This window comes from Telopea speciosissima, chromosome 4 (genome assembly GCF_018873765.1).
Source record: "Telopea speciosissima isolate NSW1024214 ecotype Mountain lineage chromosome 4, Tspe_v1, whole genome shotgun sequence".
Lineage (NCBI taxonomy): Eukaryota > Viridiplantae > Streptophyta > Magnoliopsida > Proteales > Proteaceae > Telopea > Telopea speciosissima.
In genome coordinates, this window is record NC_057919.1 from 37,808,459 (window position 1) to 37,814,860 (window position 6,402).

The window sequence follows — 6,402 nt, forward strand, 5'->3', positions numbered from 1 at the left end:
TACAACCCAATCAGAAAGGTCAGTTCCACTCACAAAATCTGAAGAAAGATGTCTATTTCTTTCTAAATCTACATGGGTTCACTACTTGAACTATTTGGAGTCTTCGTCGCCCACCTATACATCTTGCCTGAACTCTAATGGTAGCTCTTCATGTTTCAATATTCCTTGCAAGTATATATAGATTCCCAATCATCCGTGCCACATTACAACCACGGCCCCTCTAAAGACCCTAAGAACTTTACTTTCAAATGAGCATCTGAAACCTCTTGAATCCAATGTTCTCAGTGAAATAAGACTTTTTTTCTTAAATTCGACACATGTCTAACCCCAATTAAAGTTCTCAAAATCTCCTCAAACATTCAAATCTATACTCCAAATCTTGACAATCTTGTTTTCAACGTTGTTAGCTATTTTGATTGTATCACACTATCACTATCACATACATGATATGTAAGCAAATTGATCCGTAATTAAACACATGGAATGAGTAACTAGAATCTAATATGAAGTTTTCGAACTTGATGAAGTAGTGAGAAAGATATCTCCATTACTTTAAGACTCTTCCATGATAAAAGCATTGGATTATTTATCTTCATTTTCCATTTTGTCTTCTTTCTCCTTTTTATCCTCCTTATACTTTGGACATTTTCTCTTTAAATGGTCTTCCTTATTGTACTAACAAGAAGCTATTTTGCGACCTTTAGATTTTGAGTGACCCTTATTCTTGTCGAACTCCTCTTGTCTTTCATTTGATCCATCTCTTCTCTGACCACCACCTATAACCAAAGCATTTTTCTTCTTTGATATTCTTTCACCATTATTTTTCCTTTTTGTCTCATTCATCAACAAAGCAACAATAACTTCATCAAGTTTGAAAGTATCTTTATCAAATAATAGTGTAATCAGAAAAATGGTCAAATGAAAGAGGTAGTGATGTCAATATGAGAAGTGTTTTGTCCTCCTCTTCGGTCTTAATTGTTACAAAATAATCTTTAGGGTAAAACCTCGATCTCAAACCATACAGTATACTCACAATACGATGTAACGAAACATTGAGAAGAGATTGGACATACCTTACACTGTTCGTGTGTTGATGATGAATAATCAAGAAACATTCTCTTGATACTTGATAAACAACCTTGATTTGAGTCTTCCATAACACTTCATACTTTCTTTTGTTCTCTCTCTTTTGTGGTAAAGTGGAGAAGAATAAAATAAGGGCTACAATGACCCAAAACATAATGTGTGTATATATAATACTAAGTTGACCTTAAACCCTAAACCACAATGGGTTGGGTCAGCATGTCCTTAAAACTGTAGAGTGTGCCGAAATTGGTCAATGTAATTTGATTTTCACCAATTAACCAACCTAAATAATTAATTAATTTTATAATTTTTACAATCTCTCACTTGGGCTACATTAATTATGAAGATATCTTTTATTGTTGTAGCCATTAAATCTCATTAAATTAACCACTCTTACTTTGATTCAGTTGAAAAATCTATTAATGTCGAACAACAACAAAAGATACACCTCAACATACAACATACAACTTTCTATCATTACAAACATTAATAAATTTACCAACATGAAACCCTTGGGATATAAACATGGAAATAGCTATATATATTTACCAAAAAAAGAAATAGCGACATATTTTGTAATTAAACGAATGTCATTCTATGTAAGTCCTTAACTTTGATATTAACCTATTGTCATGCTCCGAACTTGATGAGAGATATTTTACAATAAAGGGGATGAGAACGTTGGATCATCACAAAAACAGGGGGGAAAGGATGCCATAAAGTAAACGGTGGCAAATATGAAGACAATTTCCTGGGGGCTAAACCCGTTCTCCGGTATCGGTAGGACAAAGGTCCAAAATACTCTCGGTTCTTCAAACCAGTGTTGAGACAAAACGTATCATCCCAAAATCTACCAGAATCACAGATACAGTGTCCCGAACCACAGTCCACCCTGTCATCAAGTCATGATAACAGCAAAGAATGTACCTAGATGGAATAAATCGTTCCAATTACAGAGTTAGCAAAAGTAAAATTTAATTAAATCATGTGAATTATAGAGCATCGGTCCTCTAATGATAACACATAGTACAATTTAAATGTTTATAACTATTCATTTCTCTCCTTATAATTAAACATAAAATTTATACATGATTGTGGATGAATACAAAAATTAAATAATAAATCACGCCACTAGGACACCATTCTTGGGTGTACATCAACATCCAAGTCACAGTCACAGGCTCCACTTGACTCGCATCCAATGGTGCTCATCAAGAGATTACCTGTATATCAACTAAAAAGGGGGTTGCGCAACGGGGTTAACTACACTAGCTAGTGAGGGAGCAAAGGAGAATGCACATACATACACACAAACAATTTCAAGCAATATGATGCATGCTAATGTTAGATTCCTTTTCCATCTAGCACATAATTCTATAAGCCAAGTGTATGCTACTGTGATAACTCGGGAGATATTGAGGGTCACTTGACTTATCAGCCTAGTGAAACCTTAATTATCACACGGGAGCCTACGCTGGTAGAAGCCATCAGACGACCCAGTGGCAGACTCTGATAGCCATCACTACCCTTGACCTGTCCTCTCCCACCTCCACAGGCAACAGGTGCTCAGACTATCTAACACATAAACCCCTGTTGGCAAGGGTCGTAGCATAAGGAAGCAAGCATCCTAACCACAGATATACTACATGCAAGTCCTATCGTCCTGAGAGGTATTCTGAGTGCATCAACGTCCCATTCCATCTAGTACCCGGGTATCAGCACGGCACGGCACATACAGATCAGGATGACAACTAATAAGTTTCATAATTAAATAAATTGGGATTTTGGTACTGGCACACCTGGCATCGTCACCTGATACAATAGTGAGAATAATATCACAGTCATAGCAATTCACATTTGAGGTAAATAATGCCATACGCACAATGTTTATATTTATATACTAGCATGATCAAGTTTGCTTAATATATATATTCAAACCCAACAAAGTCACCCAAAACCCATTCACCGAACTCGGGTGTCATCCGACGTGGTTGACATGAATCTCACCGATGCACCAGCTATCCATCGAGTTGGATAGCCTAAAAATACAAAAGCAATCATCAAAAGATGTATAGAGGGGTCTCATGTTATGCGTCCAAAGTTAAAACTAAGTTTCAACCAAGACAGCACGAGCGGGCTCATGGACGAAATCAATAGGATAAGTCCATCCCTGACTCCGTTCAGGCTAAAAGGTCAAAACAGAAGGAGTAGATCCACGGACGAAACATCTTGCATGGATCCGTTCTTGCATCCTTTCAATTTCTGAGACACACCCGAGAGCGGGCGGATCCATGGATGGATGCACCATCTTAATCCGCCCTTGCATCCGTTCGATCCCTGAGACATACCCGAGAGGGAACAGACCCACGGGCGGAGGCAACAAAATGAATCTGTTCCTTCATCCGTTTAGGTCCAGTCACTGGGATTATACTGGACGGACTGACGGACGGTACCACGATTGGTGAATTCGTTGAAAATCTTTTCCGATATTTCAAAGGGCTTTCCTTCCGGCTTAAAGCCTGGAGTACACCTTGCACTTAGGATCATGGAGGGGGTGTCTTAGGTCTCCCTAGGGTTACTAGAACCTAGGCTTACCTCATGGATCAAAGATCTCATTAGGATTCGGTCCTATTTGGTCCAAAGGTAGGGTTTCATGATTTAGAACCAAGGGTTCAGCGACAATGGCTGCAATGCAGCACATACAAGTCTTTAATAGGATTTGGTCTTTATCATTTGAGCTCCCTTTAATGGTCAAGCACCACCTTTAGTCCCAAATAGAACCCTAGGTTAGCTCAAGCTCAAGGAATCTATCAAAACGGAAATGGAAAGAGGAATGTACCAACGGTTTAGGTCATACCTTGGTGAGAGGAGCTTCAATTCCAGCCCTAGCTAGCCTTGAAGATCCACCTCCTTTTCCTTCCCCCCTTCCTTTCCATCTCTTCTTTTTCTTCTCTTCTTCAAGCCTTATCCGAACAGCAAGAGGAAGAGATGTGGGGCAGCCAGCCATCTTGGCATGACCTCCATCTTCTTCCCTTCCCCTCTCATTCCTCTCTTACTTCCACTTCTTCTTCCTTGTCTCTTCTCCTCCACGGTTTGCTTGGGAGGGGGAGAGATAAGGGAATATGAAGCTTGTTTTATCTTTTAAGGGTTAAAAGGGACCTTAGGTCTTGTTTATTTAGGTACCCTAAAACACAAGTTAGTCTTTTGGGTTTAATTAGGCCTTAGGTCTTGTTTGGCTCATGTCATAAACCATTAGGTCTAGTTAGTTAATTAGGATATGTTTGGGTACACCCTAAGTCTCCTAAGACCTATTTGTCCCCTATGGTTTGTTTGGTTTAAGCTAGGGTATAAAACACATTATTTATTTAAGTTAAGTCTTGTGGGCTCACTTTCATGGTCCAATTAACTAATTAATGGTAACGGTGGGGGTTCACCTAGTTCGAGGATTTAATTATGGTGTCCGGGACAAGGGGATGTAGGTCCCACAGAAAAATAAATCAAAAGGGCAAATAACAGCACAGGCGGTTCCACGAACGGGACCAAACGAGTGAGTTCGTTCGTGACTCCGTTGCTGCTGTTAAGGCCCAAACTTCAAGGAAAGTTGCGGGGTTTTGACCCGTACTTCTAGGACTTCGAGGAAACACTTATAATAAAATATTAGGTTCAAGGTCATAGATGTTTGACCATTGCCACCATGGCATTACCCTTTGGTCTAATTTGCCCCGGGGTATTTGGGTATATTTCGAGTGTGGGTGTAACACCTATTCTTTAACAAACCGCCTTTAATCTTGGGTTAATATCTAACTATGGCTTACCACCTATACACTGTGATTTTTTTTAGCCCAAATATTATCTGAGACCTGGGGTAACCTCTATAAATTTATTGCAAATTCAAAACAAACTTGAAGGGTAGAGGGGGGGGGAGGGACTTAACCCGCCTTTTACCTTTGCCCAAAGGAACTTATCACTCTCTTACACAACTTTTAGAAAGCCCACCCTGCCAAAAAATAGCTAAAATTATATTCTAAAAATTGGTAAACCAGCTTTATCTTCCCTTAAGATCCTGCATAATTCTTGAGAAAGAACCTAATTTGCACGGAACAAAACATTACCTATGGATTCACATGCAAGATTTGCCAAAACATCAGCAGCCCGAATAATTTTGCGGTATGAGAAAGAAAGATTGGTTCCCAAAGAGTCAGACAAGGTAAGCACTTTTTGAAAGCAATGCCAACAACTCAAAATATGACAAGTTCTTTTAGAAATAAACTGCACAATAGATGCCGAGTCCGAGTATATATGGCAGCCTACGAAACCCAACTCAGAACACAATATCAAACCATCAAGGAGGGCCCTCATTTCTACCACCGGATTGGTGCAGACACCATAAAAGTTGGAAAAGGTTACTACACTATGACTTATATCACCTATAAACTATGGCAAATGCTGCCTATACATTATGACAAATACTGCCTATAAACTGTGGCAATACTACCTATAAACTATAACAAAACCACTTATAAACTATGACAAATATAAAGGATCAACAAATAAATCAATGACAGAGTAACTTTTCATAAGATAAATGCAGAAATCAAATAAGGAATATAACAAATATCCATCAAACCGTGTTCAAACATAAGGCCCAAGGTTCCAAATATAAATAAAATAGTCAACAGGATACAAAACTCCCACTAACAAAACATATCAAAAGACTCAATTACACCCCTGTTGAAAACATAACCTTTGAACCACTGACAAAATCTTTGTAAGAGGATTTGTCAACTAACTATCAAACATAATGTGTTCCACTACTTAATGAATCCAGTCAATCTACCTTTTTGAGAAACCAAACTCATGCATAACATCAAATAGAAAATACACTCCATAAGTATTATATGCCTTTTGGATATCCAACTTCAACCTCAAACTACCACCATAAGATTTCAAAAACATCAGATTAATCAATTCCAAAGCCAAAGTGATATTGAAAAAATTACCTAACCCTTTTGAAAAGCCCCTTGCTATTCAAAAACTAACCTTGACATAATGGAAGATAACAAAGTTGAACAATGCAAAACCCTGAAGGGAACCCCATCAAGTGTTCAGCTTTGTTCAATAACTGAACAATTTTAAATCAACATATCTGTATGTAGACTTGCTCCATGACCAAGACAATCCACAAGAAGGCAAAAAGAATAAGAAGGGTGTTTAGTTTCTGTAACACACAGTCCACCATGGTGGGACCATTTTTAAACTTCAATGCTCTCAGTGGAGGCAGTTCTCCTGATCCATTTTCTTAGGACATTGCTACCC